General features: G+C 44.9%; 1 long non-coding RNA gene across 3 annotated transcripts in view; it reads right to left on the reverse strand.

Moving 5' to 3' along the window:
* Positions 1 to 15,116, reverse strand: part of LOC112826885 (uncharacterized) — a 71,032-nt gene that overhangs the window by 11,333 nt on the left and 44,583 nt on the right. Inside the window, exon 1 of one of the 3 annotated variants that reach the window (XR_012378825.1) lies at positions 1,159 to 1,264. The exons of 1 other annotated variant lie outside the window; for it this stretch is intronic. This is a non-coding gene — a long non-coding RNA (uncharacterized lncRNA). Of the gene's footprint in view, positions 1 to 1,158; positions 1,265 to 10,410; positions 10,643 to 15,116 lie in introns of those variants that run through there. One more of the 3 variants, XR_003209075.2, reaches the window with a different exon arrangement.

Consider the following 15,116-nt stretch of genomic DNA (forward strand, 5'->3'; position numbering starts at 1 on the left):
CTGACAGCCAAGAAGGGGCTCGGGAATAGGGGCAAAGTAGATTGAACAGATTTCTTAAAAACATAGTCATTATATATAATGTTTATTCCAAAGGGGACTTAAATTTTTGATGGATGAGTGAGTGGTTGTGTGGGTGTATGTGTGGGTGGCTGGGCGGGGGTGGGGGTTGTGGGGTGTGGCGGTGTGTGTTCAAAATTTGCCACACAGCACTGTAGGGTCTTGCCTAAAAGCACAGTCTCTGAAGCCAGCTCCATAACTTGCTAGCTGTGTGATCCTCGGCAAGGTATTTAATGCCTATTATGTGCCTCAGTTTCCTCGTCTGTTTCACAGGCATAAGAGACCTTAGCTCAAATAGTTGCTCTGGAGATTAAATGAGTTAATGGACATACAGCCTGTAGAACATTCTCTGGCATACAGCAAACATGTAATTAAACGTTAACTGTTGCTATCCAGAGGTCACTCAACTGGCAACCACAGTTATCTGGAAAAACACCCAAGTAAGCCTTCTCCAAAACCTGGGCCCTACATCCTGGCCGCTTAAGTCACAAACAAGTCTCAGCTGATTTTACACTAAACCCTAACAAATATATCAGCGCCCCTGGACGGTAAATGGCAAGTCACAGGTAACTGTCTTCCTCCTGACGCCAGCGGCCAGCCCTTAAAGCGGCTCCCCAGTCTCTCGTGCCAACAATTGTTACGGAGCACCTACAGCACAAGTTTGAGAAGTGTGTGCAAGGGAAGCACCAGGCTGAGTGTGATCCTACGAACCAGCCCCTTCCCGCAGGGCGGAAATCCGGGGAAACGCAACAGACCGGAAACTCCGGCTGCGCATGTACAGATAGGAGGGACGATCCCCCCACCTCCCACCCCACCCCCCCACCTCCCCCACCACCACTCCTAACACGTTTCATTACCACTGCGCTGCCAAAAATAAAAACAATGGTTTTAAAAGAAGCCTTCAATACACAAATCCCTGTGTGAAACCCAAGTCATGACATTAACCCCCAGACCGTAAAACGCAGTGTCACAGACAAGGCTCCCTGGATTCACCACCAGGTTCCTTTATGGCTGCCTCCTTAAGGGGCCACGCTGGGCCTCCCTGAGCCCTGGGATTTCTTCCTACCCTTGGAACTGTCAAGCCCTGGCTCAGTGACTCACCAAGTCACTCTGCCCTGCCCTGGCTCTTCCAGAGGACCGCCGACGCTTGCCGTGAATGCACATTTTCTAAACTGTCGACTCGTTCCTTTAATAACTCTTAATGTCAATTTATCCGGCACAGTCTGTGCAGCAATTTATGACTGAGTAGGAGGCAGAGCAAAGTTGAGCAAAGCAGGATGAGTCAGCTTTCCCAAGGCTCCCTTCTATTAGAGAGGTCTGGATTGGGAGAGGGACTCTGGCAAGGCTTTCAACCTCACATGGAAAGTGGAGACTTTCACCGGGTTGTCCTCACGTGGTCTGGCCACTGTCTAGTGAGCAACACATCTGGCAGAAGGAGAATTTGTGAGGGTCACTTTCCCGTGGGGTGGTTGGTGAGAGCTGCCCAGAGCCAGCCTCCAGGGGGGGCCCCTCTGAGGAGTGGCTCTACCACCCTCAAAATCTCACCCTCCTTCCTAAGGGGCATCAGGCAACCGTCTCGCACTTGCAGCGAGAAAGACCATTTGTCCTTAGCCCACACCAGGAGGCTAACGTGAAACTGAGCTTAAAAACGGACTAGGAGGTGGCATGAGTGTGATGAAAAGGGCTCCATGGCTCTGCTCAGTCAGTATTCACGCTCCTGCATGTGGAAGAACTTTCCATGGTCGCCACTAAAGGGGAGACATTCCATTCTCCGGCCGCTTGCCCATACCACTGATGCCTTGAAAGTTGGTCCTAAGGTCTCTGAAAACGTGACAGGAATGAAGAAAGTCCATGTGGGCTGGGGCAGGTGCTGTAGAAAAAGTGCTGTCATTTCAAAGGAATTTGGGGTACAAGGAGAGGAAGACTTGGAGATACCTTCAGAAGAAACTTTGTTCCCGGAAAGCCACTCAAGGGGCCATTTGAGTATGTAAATATGTGGCTGAGACCCTAATTAGAGAAGAAAGAGCTTTTGAGATACCGCTGTGGTTCTTGGGACTGAAATGCTCTGTGTGATCATGAAAAATATCCATAGGTCAAGTACACTTTCTACTCCACGTATTTAGTTGCCTTTGGAGAGATTTTATTTCATTTTACCTTTAAAAATGAACGGAGGCATCACTGTGCAGGAAAACTGCTGTTCGTTCTTAAGAGGACGTGTACATTTTTGTTGGATCAGGGCTACTGGGGAATTTGGGCAAAAGGGTCAGAAACTGGAGGAGATCCTCTCAAGAGAGAGGAAGATGAGAGCCCAGGTACAAACAAAGCAGCCCCAGAGACCTGGAAGAGGCTCCATACTCAGTATTTTGGGTTGCCTATTCCTGTCTCCTGGGAGTGGCAGCTCAGAGAGCCTCTGAGACAGCCCCTTGGGGAGAACATGGATGTTCTCACCAGGGACATCATCATGATGGCTGGCCAAGAGTCATGGAAGATTCCTGGGCTGTATTCATTGACCAGGGAAACCAGAGCATTGGGAGACAAGCCCCTTGGCAAAGACAATGGCACTCTCGTCAGGAACACATTGGCCATTTCCAGGGCTGTGGACATTGACCTCAGGAGCCCCAGAGGGAGAAAGGACCCTGAGAGATGATTTCTGAGAAAGTTCCGGAATGCCAGCTTGAAGCACTCAGAGATAATTGGCACACTCTTTAAAGGACGTTAAGTTCCTGCTGGCAAGATGAAGGCCTAAGATTAACATATGTGCTCCCAGGCTGGTGAGACTTACACCAACCCTCTTGTCTGTGATAAGACACAACTTATTTAGCAAACCATTCTATTCCCAGTTCTACTGCTAATACCACATGGCTTTGGTTAAGCTGCCTTAGTTCCTTGAGGTCTGTTCTCTTAGTTATCCCCAGATGATGTTTGCCCACTTTCCCTGGAGCCTAAAGGTGATGCGGACTGGATTGCCTTTTAGGGAAGAAGGAACTGCAGATGTGCTGCCCCTAGAAACATAGTCCAAACGGAGACATAGGGGCCCAAATGAGAAGTATAAGTGAGAGGTCATGTGAAAGGAAGATGAAGGTAGGAACAGTAAATGAAGCCATCTTAGCTTGGATTCACCCAGAGACAGATCCTGCCATAGGATTTGAGCCGAAGTCATTTATATGGAAGTCACAAGCAGCCGTTGCAGAGAAGTAGGGGAATGAGACAGAGAAAGCAGCTAATAAAGTGTGCATATTAAACCACCTGAAACAGCAGGCAGCCAGCCAGTCCCGCACAAAAAGGCTAAGAAACTGTGCAACATACATGACCCCGATTTGTCCAACCCACCAGATGAGGGAGCTGGAGGATTTGTACACCGACTTCTGAGTAGAGTAAAAAAACCATTAAGCCAATGACTATTATACAGTGACATTTTTCTCAGAGGTAGACTGCATGAGTCTAGGAACCAAGCAGTTGAAGTAGGAGGGGCCCTTTTTACCATTACTTTCAGTAACCCACTTGGGGGAATTTGTGCTTCCAGCCCCCGTAACTCTAGGCTCAGCTGGATTCAGTGTCCTGGTCCGAGGGGAGAGACGTTCTGCCAAGGGATGCAATAAGGGTTCCACTGAATCTAAGGTTATGGCTGCTACTTGTTCACCTTGGGTTCCTCATGTGAGCAGACCAGTAGGTAAAGAAAGATCTGTCATTGCTTAGGGCAGCTCCCAGCGGGACTGTTAATTCTCCAGGTCTCTTCTGGTTTGCTGGGCAAGCAGGCAGCCTGCATTTGCAAAAAAAAAAAAAAAAAAGAAGAAGAAGAAGGAAGGAAGGAAGAAAAAGAAAAAGAAAAAAGAAAGCTCTCTGGTGCATAACAGAGACACTGGGAGTTAAAAGTCATTCCAGAACACACAGAGATGGTCAGGTCCCAGGTATGTGAGCAAGGCTCTGACAGTCTGCTTTGTCATTGGCCTTGCACCACAGAGATCCACCTATACTGTGTTTTAAGTTCACTCTGTCTGGTCAGTGTTACTTCAAGGTGGTGACTGGTCACAACTTCCTAAAGAAACAACGTACAACAGGAAGCAATAGCCCCTTCTGCTACGGTCGGTTGCAAGTCGTCAACTGATATTTATCATCTCCATGTCTAGAATCCATTCTAGATTCTCCTCACCTTCAGGCAACTGGTCCACGTTGCTTGCCCAGCCAGTGTGCCCAGTTAGGTTGTTTCCCTAACAGGAAACCCAGACCTTCCTCTCTAGTATGTCCAAGTCCCTGGTCATGCTCTTGTCAGGCTACGGCTGTTTCAATTTTCCATTTATAGTTATGTTTTGGTAATGGAAGCACCAAGAAACATCCCAGGAAATTCCAGACATACATTTCCTGCCCGTGTTATGGCACAGGAACCAACCTCAAGATAACCAGGGCCACCTACCCCTGTCAGTATGGCAACTTCTTTCTTTACCTACTGGTCTGCTCACATGAGGAACCCAAGGTGAACAAGTAGCAGCCATAACCTTAGATTCAGTGGAACCCTTATTGCATCCCTTGGCAGAACGTCTCTCCCCTCGGACCAGGACACTGAATCCAGCTGAGCCTAGAGTTACGGGGGCTGGAAGCACAAGTTCCCCCAAGTGGGTTACTGAAAGTAATGGTAAAAAGGGCCATTCCTACTTCAACTGCTTGGTTCCTAGACTCATACAGTCTACCTCTGAGAAAAATGTCACTGTATAATAGTCATTGGCTTAATGGTTTTACTCTATCTTGAAGGACAGTGTATCAACCTCTCTGGTGTCATCTGTAAGCTAGCAACTGATCTGCACCTTTAAGAGACCATCCCAGTGTTCTGTTAGGCCAGCCACTTCTGAATGATGTGCAGCACAAAAGAACCAGTGGATCTCAAGGTCTTATGCCCATTTTTACTTTCCTTCCCTGTAAAGTCGGCCTCTTGGTCCAAAGTGATGTAACAAAGATCCCACAACAATAAACCAGAAAAACTGATAACCTTCAGAGAGTGGTGCTGGCAGAAGCACTAAAGACAGGAAAGGAGGGGCACCCGGGTGGCTCAGTCATTAAGCGTCTGCCTTCAGCTCGGGTCATGATCCCAGGATCCTGGGATCGGGCCCCACATTGGGCTCCCTGCTCAGCGGGAAGCCTGCTTCTCCCTCTCCCACTCTCCCTGCTTGTGTTCCCTCTCTCGCTGTGTCTCTCTCCATCAAATAAATAAATTAATTAATTAAAAATAAAAGGAAAGGAAAACACATACCTGGAATACATAATCATTCCAGTAGGGATGACTCAGTATTCTTTCCAGGATGGAAGGGTTCTAATGCAATCAACCCGCAGTTGGCTGGTTGATCTCCTTGTAGGTGATATCAGTCTCAGCTGCTGACAGCTCTGACATTCAGCAGTGACAGTAGGTGGATCAACCTTATGATGATGTCCATGTCCTTGGGCCTATGCACAGCCTCAGTCTCCAACTCCATGACTACTATAGTCATAGCTCCATAATGCGAGAACAGAGGTGACCAAGGAGGGGGGCTGGCTTATTTCCACTGGATAATCATCCTATACACTTGATTGTTCTGGGCTTCCAGTGTGGAAGGTGCCTCTTCCACCTTCCAATGAATTGGTCATTGAGGTGAACACAAAGATCCTCATGGCCCCCTGGATGTACCCACAATTCTTCTCTTGATCTCCTTGTCTCCCTGAGATTCCAATCTCTCCCCATCCTAAGCCCCTGACCAAATAGCTAAATCATTCACCACTACTCATTAATCTGAGTATGTCCTTGCCTCAAACTACTTCAGCCCCCACGCAGAGTTGAATGTCAGGTATGCTGTTCTAAGCTCTGCTCATAGGGAAGATCCCCCCATTCCCTTACCACTGTCTTTCAGAGGCATCTCTGAGGGGAAATGTAATGCAGCAGCATATCAAATGTACAACTTATAGAGCTAACCCATTTATTTTTATTTATTTTTTTGCAAAGAACCAGTTTTATTTTATTTTTTTTATTTTATTTTATTATGTTATGTTAGTCATCATACATTACATCATTTGTTTTTGATGTAGTGTTCTATGATTCGTTGTTTGCGTATAACACCCAGTGCTCCATTCAATATGTGCCCTCCTTAATATCCATCACCGGGCTAACCCATCGCTCCACCCCCCTCCCCGCTAAAACCCTTAGTTTGTTTCTCAGAGTCCATAGTCTCTCATGGTTCATCTCCCCCTCCGATTTCCCCCCTTCATTTTTCCCTTCCTACTATCTTCTTTTTTTTTTTAACATATAATGTATTGTTTTAGAGGTACAGGTCTGTGATTCATCAGTCTTACACAATTCACAGCGCTCACCATAGCACATACCCTCCCCAGTGTCTATCACCCATCCCTCCCAACCCCCACCACTCCAACAACCCTCAGTTTGTTTCCTGAGATTAAGAATTCCTCATATTGGTGAGATCATATGATACTTGTCTTTCTCTGATTGACTTATTTTGTTTAGCATAATACCCTCTAGTTCCATCCACGTCATTACAAATGGCAAGATTTCGGAGCTAACCCATTTATGAACAAGACCCAAGATTTTGCTCTGTTGATCAGCTGGTCACAGGAAAGCATCAAGGAGGCCATAGGAAAGGCAAGAGAGACTTTAAGTGCACAAGAATACGGACCATCCATCCTTATATAACTTATTTGTGTTTTCCAGATGTACTCAGGTCCCAAATGTAACATTCCCAGGTATGATGGATGGCTGCTGCACCTGCCTGGTTTGGTGAGTGTGAAAATACCCAGGACATCATGGGAATCTCCGGTCATTTGCTTTCCCATGTCAAATGCTCAGTCTCTACCAAGGCTCAGTAGCATATCAAGGGCTGCTTCTCCAATAAGGAATAGTTCTCTGCTGCAGATGGCATGGCCTCGCTTTAGGACCCAAGGATTCTGTTCTTCAATTCTCCTATCAGAGCTTGCCAGAAACACTGTAGAACATTCTGGTCTACCATAGCAACACTATGAAGCATCTTATATATCTCCAGATGACTGGAATTCACAAATTTTACCAGCATTCCAGGATCTTGGATTTTTTGAGGTTTATTTCCCATCTTCTGATGCACATGTGTCCTAACAGAGCATCTAAAGTATTTGCCATCTGCTTTTCCAGATCTAAATCAACATGATATTGACAAAATAGTGGACAGACCTGATGTTCTGAAGAATGTTTAGGTAAGCAAGGCACCTTTGGATTATATTGTAACAAAGAATATGAGAGAACACAGGTCTGAGGCATGACCAGGAATTCCAAGTAAATGCAAACTGCTTCAGCATCTCCTCTTTTTTTTAAGATTTATTTATTTATTTTAGAGCGAGAGAAAGAGAGAGCATGCACAAGTGGGAGTAGGGGCAGAGGGAGAGAGAGAGAGAATCCTCATGTAAACTCCCCGCTGAGCGCAGAGCCTGACGCAGGGCTTGATCCCAGGACCCTAAGATCATGACCTGAGCTGAAACCAAGAGTCAGCGTCTTTAACCAACTGAGCCCCTCAGGCACCCCTCTCCTTCTTGGTGTGAACTGAAATACATGCATTTTCCCTATCAGTAGCTGCATACAGAGTGCCAGAGGCTGCACTGGTTTTTTTCAAGTAAAGATGCAATATATACACAATAGCTATAATTGGAGCTATCCCTTGATTAAATTTACTGCAGTCCATTGTCAACGAGAGATGGATTAAATAAAGAGATGGTCTGGCCAAGCAGCCCTACACTTCTCTGAGGTTGGCACTAGTTTCTGCCAGGTGGCCAGGATGAGATTTTGCTTTTGAGTGATTATCTGAGCTGGAGATGGGTGAATTGGGAAGGGGTGGCAATCCCAGAGGACTGCACTTGGCCTTTCCTATGGGTCAGAGAACCACAGGTAAGGGAGTCAATCGGAAGGTTTTGTTTGCTCATATAACCATTTAGGGAACCAGAGAATGACCACGGTTGGGGCAGTGGACTCTAGACCAAATGGGACATGGACTTGGACCAGGATTCCATTTACCACCAGATCTCCAAATGCCTCAAATCTAACATCTAATATAATGACATATTACATGAATCTCCTGGTGTTGTGAGTCATATTGCCCAGAAAACAGAATCTGAGATAGATATGTGTGTATAGGAAGTGTATCAGGGAGTGATTTTGGAGACAGCACCTGTGAGGGAACGAGGACACAGACTTGGGCAGAGGAACAGTTGAACGGTGATGCAGTTGCAAGGGACCCCATCTGATGCTGTGGAGGGCTCTGAAGCTGGGATAGCTTTTCATAGATGTATCACATTAAGGCCAGGTTGCCTAGCTTTTGACCCAGCGCTTTGACCAGTCATTAAATGTGAGCTTCTGCCAAGGAGGGGCTCAGCTGTTAGCCATCAGTGGCCAACACACCCAGCAGCTAAGTAGATGACCCCTTCTTCAGTTCTGAAAGAGATTCTAGGGCACACACTATGGCATCCACTATAGTCCAACCCTTGCACTACTTGGATCCATTTGATTTGTATAGTAGGTTTACCCCTCCAGGAATAGCTTCTTCAGGAGTCTGAATGTAATAGGACAAACTGTAGCCCCAGCTCCTGCAGCTGATCTCAGGCCCTAACCTATACTCATCATTTCTTTCCTCTACCAACCATGCTACATTTCCCTTACTGTAGACTAGAACCTTCGTTGTTCGAGTGACTTACCTCATGGAATTAACCAGAACCTGTCTGAGTCCCTGATCACCAAGGCTTCTCAGGCAATGGAAGCTGCCTTTATTCATTTACTATTAAAATTGGGCAAGGTCTGTGAAGTCTGTGCCCAGCTTGGACCTGCCATAGAGCCCTCTCTGCTCTGGACCCCACTCAAAGCTTGTAGCTTTCCATGTCCTTCAGCAAATGGGCCTGAGCATTATGTCTAAGAATAGAATATGCTGTCTCCATAAACCCAAAAGGCCAACCCAGTATCGTAGTGCATTCTTACTAGGGGAAGGAATGAGAAGAAATCATCTTTTTCTTTATTTTGGAAAGAGAGCCCAACTTGCCTCAGACCATGGGGCCCCTAAAGCAACATTGAGAAGGTAGTCTTCTGACTGGGTTTATCTTTCACCAACTGGCATGCATGTCTCACCAAGGCCTCCAACATACTTGCCACTTCTTGCTCATCAGTTCAGTTAACATAATGTCATCAGTATAGTAGACCAATATAATGTTTTACAGAATTTCCAGATGGTCTGGGGCCCTTCAGACTTTAATATGACAGAGGGCTTGAGTTAACATAAAAGCTAGAGAAAGACTGTAAATGCATACTGTTGTTTGCCCCACATGAATGCAGACTGCTTCTAGCACTCTTTCCTAATAAGAATAGAAGACAACATACTTGCCAGATGAATGGCCTTATACCATGAGCCAGAGATTAATCCACTCCAGTAATGATACCAGCAAGGCAGCTGCAATTAGACCTTCTCCTTAGCTGAACTGGTAGGAATCCACTCCTAGGATCCATCTGGTTTTATAGGAGGAAAACTGGTGAACTTGATGGGCATGTGAGGGCCTCCATATAACCCTGCTCTATATCCCTGCTCTAACAGGGTGGCCATGATGATACTTCTGTTGCTAGATTACTGTATTACAATTACTGGGAGCCTGTGTCTACCAGTCCTTGAAATGTCTGGTTATTCCCCCTTCCCCAATGTACAATTTACCCAAGTAAATGCCAGAGGTTCCTTTGGGGAAAGACTGGGAAACTCATTACCATATACATTTCCTCCCCAGGATCTGTCTTTAATTCAGTCAGTGGGTTCTGGTCCTGAAAACTGGTTCCGATGAGAAAATGGAACAAGGAATTATGACTTTTTTTAAAAAGACTTTATTTACTTATTTGAGATAGAGACAGAGCATGAGAAGGGGGCAGAGGGAGAGGGAGGAGCAGGCTCCCCGCTGAGCAAGGACTCCGATGCAGGACTCAGTCCCAGGACCCCGGGATCATGACCTGAGCCGAAGGCAGACACTTAACCGACTGGGCTACTCAGGCGCCCTGGGAATTACGATTTTTTATTGAGGCAGGTGCCTTCGGTCTCCTGATAAGCTATCCTTGATTTCTCTTACTTGCTTCAACTGAACCATACTCTTGCTGGTAACCCATCTCTCTTGTTGCCAGACACCACGTTCCATTACTCATTTCCATGGCTCTCTATATACCACACCCCCAAGGCAGCTATTCTACTCTGTTGCTCTTAGAGAACATTGCACCACCTGGAGTCTATTATTCAGGATTTTATCATCCCCATTGCTATCAAGGATCCCAGTTTTTTAACAGACTGACCCATCAGCTTGGCTGGCGGCCCTCACCAATTTGTTCCTTACCTGTTCAGGAAGCATAGTGTCCTCTGAGCCTTCCTGTGGACTCCAGTAGGCTGGTGGGCTTTCTGCCCTTGCATGGTGTTCCAGCTTCTTCATGCCCGCTATTCTAAGCCTTTTGGTCTTAGAGAGGAGAAGTTTACTGTCTGCAGTGGCAATTCTGGCATTTCTACTTCACTGTGTGTGGGCCATCACTTTCTTCAAGCTTCTGAGAGCAGCACGATAGTATATTAAGTCTTGTATCCTACCATATCAATAAATTCTCAGAAAATCAGAATGTTACCAACCAACAAATTTTCCATTTCCAAATGCCACCCTTGATCCATTGCCATCAGGATCTAGTCCCAGATAAACTCCCTTCTCTCCCGCCAGTGAATGTTGACTGATACCTGCAGCTCCTTCCATCAGTACCTTTCCTCCCTAAACAGAACTAATAGTTGTGCAGCCAGGTTAGGATGCAACTTGAACTGATTATTTGACCCGGGGGTTGGGGGGTGGAGGTAGGAACAGATCCTGAGGGGGATACGTGTTGTATTGTAAGGCAGAGGCCTTTTCATTATTTTTAAGTAAAACTGGGGGTGGGATGATAGTCTTTAATAGTCTATAGAGTGGGCTACTTCTGTCGACCCAGTAGGTTCGAAGACATCTAGGGATTGAAGAATCTCAAGTGCATCAACTCAGATGTCTTCATTCCAAATTTGAGGGTCCCACCTGTCTCTGACCTGGACCTTGACCCTGATGTGCCAGAGCTGCCAGATTCCAAGTTCAACTTTATATGAAATTCAAAAACCCCTATAATTAATGCGTGGACCTGAACCACAGCTTTTTCTACCCTCCAGCTGCAGGAGATAAGAGTGTCTTTATATGCTGTAAGAAAGCCCACATCACCTTAAATTAGTGGTTAGTTACCTTCAGCCTTTGATTGCCTCTCTTTAATTGATAGCACCCAATGAAAGTTATCCAAGTCCATTGTCCTTAGAGTCTCTACTTCGCCAGGACCACTCCGCTGCATGAGACGTTGCTCCCACCGGTGCATTCCCTTCTATCAGCATTTCAGTATCCCATCCTAGCTCACCACAAGTGAAAGTTTCAACAATTATCTTGCTACAGCCTTCCAGGAGCTCTCCAAACCCTTTATCTTCCAGTGATGGGCTCCTCACTGCCAGCCACCTGGTGGGTAATCCAGCTCTAAAGTCCCATTTCTAGTTCTAGTTGTCTTGGGTTGAGTTGGTTGGTAAACAGACTCTAAGATGAACGTTTTTGTGCAGGAAGTTTAGTGGAGAATGTTTTAGGAACAACTGAAAGGGCAAGTCAGGTAAGGAAAGTTGGATTAAACACTATGATGCAGCTGGAATGAAAGCCTCAGCTCTGGCCCTTCAGAGCTGTCTTTAAATGAGTCAGGGAGGCTAGGCCTTTGTACCCCACCTCAAGCAGTCAGTGGATGTGGGGTGCCCAGAGAGAGGTCTAACTTTGAGTGAGCTACCTCCTTTACACTGAAGGCAAGTCCCAGAGAACCATTAGCAGCTCACACTCCCAGAAGCTGGTGGAATGGGTGTCTCGACCCTGAAGGGGGCATGTGGGTGGCACACACAACACCCTCTACAGCCCAGGATAAGTGATAAGAGTAAGCAAGTGTGCAAGCCCAAAAGCCAACTGGATTAGAACTGATGATAAACAATGTTAATGGAGGAAGTCTTGAAAAGTGTTATTTAACCGATGTTTTTTAAGCAGTTCAAATTCAATATGAGGGCATGTTACTTGTGCCAAATCAGAAATGTCTGCAATGTTCAAAATTGTCTTCTTTGCATTACAAAACAAAGAGGAAATAGACCTTCCAAAAATTATTAGAGATCTGGGTTTCAAAATCTCACTCAAGAGACTCGTGTCTCAATAAATGTCACAAACCAGTAATTACACAAGTTACATAGTGTGTTAGAAGAAAGAAAAAACAAAAAGAATAGAACAAGATAAGGGCATTTCAGGAGTTAGAGGAAAGGAGTGCAGGGAGGGTAGTTTGCAGATTAAATAGGATGGTCATGAGAGACCTCATTGTGAAAATGATTTTGGAAAAAGGACTAATGGTTAAGTCAGGGAGAGAGCAATGAAGGTATCTGAGGGAAGAGCATTCCAGAGAGCAGCCATTGCAAAGGCCCTGTGGCAGGAGCATGTCTTGGTGACTGAAAAGCAATAATAATGCCAGTATGGCTGGAGGGGAGAGGGTAACAAGCAGAGGTAGGAGAGACACTCAGAGGGGTCACTGGAGGGCGGGGGAAGGATGGGGCCTGGTAGTCTCTGGCAATGGACCTGAGGCAAGAGACTTGAGTAAGGGCATCTACTGCCATTCAAACAGATTCTATTAATAAATACATTTGGGGAAGAATTCATCACTCCACTTACACCGATTTTTACATGCTCAGTGCTTTGACAGCTTTTTAATACATTTCCCGTTTGGATAAACATAATCTCATGCCTTACTTTACTATATTATTTTAAAGCAAGAACAAATATCATGACGAAAAGCAAATCAAAGCAATGAGACAAAACACACCTTTGTTTCCAAACTACACATGCCCCCTGGATCTTCTGATATGGCATCTCTCCCACCTCATCCCATGTCTTTCCCCAGAGCAATATTTTTTTTTTCCAATGAGTCCCCTTATGGACCATCTGATGAGTCTTAAAGGGACCCAAACATGAAAATCCTATCCTCCACACTTGTAGGTTATCCCTCACACTGTCACTCAACCACGGATTAGGGCTCCTCAGTAGTAATCTACAAAATGAGTAATGTATAGAAACCAAAATATGGAATTCATAAACCAAAATTAACACGTGACTGGAATTTCCTGAGGCCACTCATTCAATGTTCTCCTAACAAGTCTGGCAGTCACACAGTGTTTGGCAACAAAAGTATATAGGTGAAGATTTGTAATTTCCACAATTTTCTGAAAGCACTCTCTGCTGTTGGTGCATGGTAAGTGTTGTCTTCAGTTGGTTAGAGTTTCCAGTTGCTACTATTCTTGATTTATAACTATAAATTATAGTTAGTCTCCCTTCATCATTATCAATTTAATTTGTTGAATTGTTTGGTATATTTGTCTAAAGAGAAAAGGTTTATAATTTTCCAAAAATTAGACTTGAAAGCATGTATACATTGTAATTTAAATTAGGGGCTACATCAAACCAAAAAGCTTTTGCACAACAAGGGAACTATCAACAAAACAAAAAGGCCACCTATTGAATGGGAGCAGATTTTGCAGATGATATATCTGGTAGGGGTTAAATATCCAAAATATATAAAGAACTCCTACAACTTAACACTAAAAAATAAACAATCCAATTAAAAACTGGGCAGAGGACCTGAACAGACATTTTTCTAAAGAAGACACCCAGATAGCCAACAGACACATGAAAAGATACTCTACATCATTCATCATCAAGGAAATGCAAATCAAAACCACAATGAGATACCACCTCACTCCTATTAGAACGGCTACCATCAAAAGGATAAGAGTTGGTAAGTATTGAGGAAGATGTAGAGAAAGGGGAATCCTTGTGCACTGTGATGGGAATGTAATCAGGTGCAGCCACTATGGAACACAATATGAAGGTTCCTCAAAAAGTTAAAGATAGAACTACCATATGATCCAACAATCCCACTTTTGGGTATACATCCAAAGGAAATGAAAACAGGATCTTAAAGAAATATCTGCACCCTCATGTTCATTGCAGCAATATTCACAACAGCCAAGGTATGGAAACAACCATTAATCCTCAGTAGATGAGTGGATAAAGAAAATTCTCTCTCTATATACACTATTTATATAATGCCCTCTGGTTCATCCAAGCTGTCACGAATGGCAAGGTTTCCTTCTTTCTCATGGCTGACTAATATTCCAAAATATAGAGAGAGCAATATTATTCAGCCCTGACAAAGAAGGAAACCCTGCCATTTGTGACAACTTGGATGAACCAGAGGACATTATGCCAAATGAAGCAAGTCAGACAGAGAAAGACAAATACTATATGATATCACCTATGTGTATGGAATCAAAGAAAGACAAACCCAGAGAAACAGAGTAGAATGGTGGTTGCCAGGGGCTGGAGGATGGAGGAAATTGGGAGATATTAGTCAAAGGGTACAGACTTTCAGTTACAAGATTAACAAGTTCTAGGGATCTAAAGGACAACATGGGGATTATAGCTAATAATACTGTATTATATACTTGAACTTGCTAAAAGAGTAGATTTTAAATGTTCTCACCACAAAAAAGAAAAGGTAGTTATGTGAAGTGATGGAGGTGTTAGCTAATGCTCGGGTGGTAATTAATCATTTTGTAATAATATATAAGCATATCAAATCAACGCATTGTACACCTTAAACTTACATAATGTTCCATGCCAATTATATTGCAATAAAGCTGGAAAATAAAATAGAGCAGAAGCAACAAAAGCTTTTCTGCTCCCTGCCCTGTGGGGCCAGATGTGCCCACCCAGAGGCCCTCGGGTTCCAGGGAGAGGAGCCTGGCACACACCCAGGGCCAGCTGACTCTGCTCCCAAGCTGCTCCTTTAAAAAGCCATGGGGCAGAGGAGGATGGTAAAGACTCAGATTTCCAGTGCTAGAAGCCCTGTGGGGGGGCTTCTGGCATGAGTGAGATGAGAAACCAGCCTCCCACTTGCTCTACTCCTGTGAAAATGGCATCCCACCATCAGAAAA

This window comes from Callorhinus ursinus, unplaced genomic scaffold (genome assembly GCF_003265705.2).
Source record: "Callorhinus ursinus isolate GAN/ISIS: 27379988/994484 unplaced genomic scaffold, GSC_fseal_2.0 scaffold7, whole genome shotgun sequence".
Taxonomy (NCBI): Eukaryota; Metazoa; Chordata; class Mammalia; order Carnivora; family Otariidae; genus Callorhinus; species Callorhinus ursinus.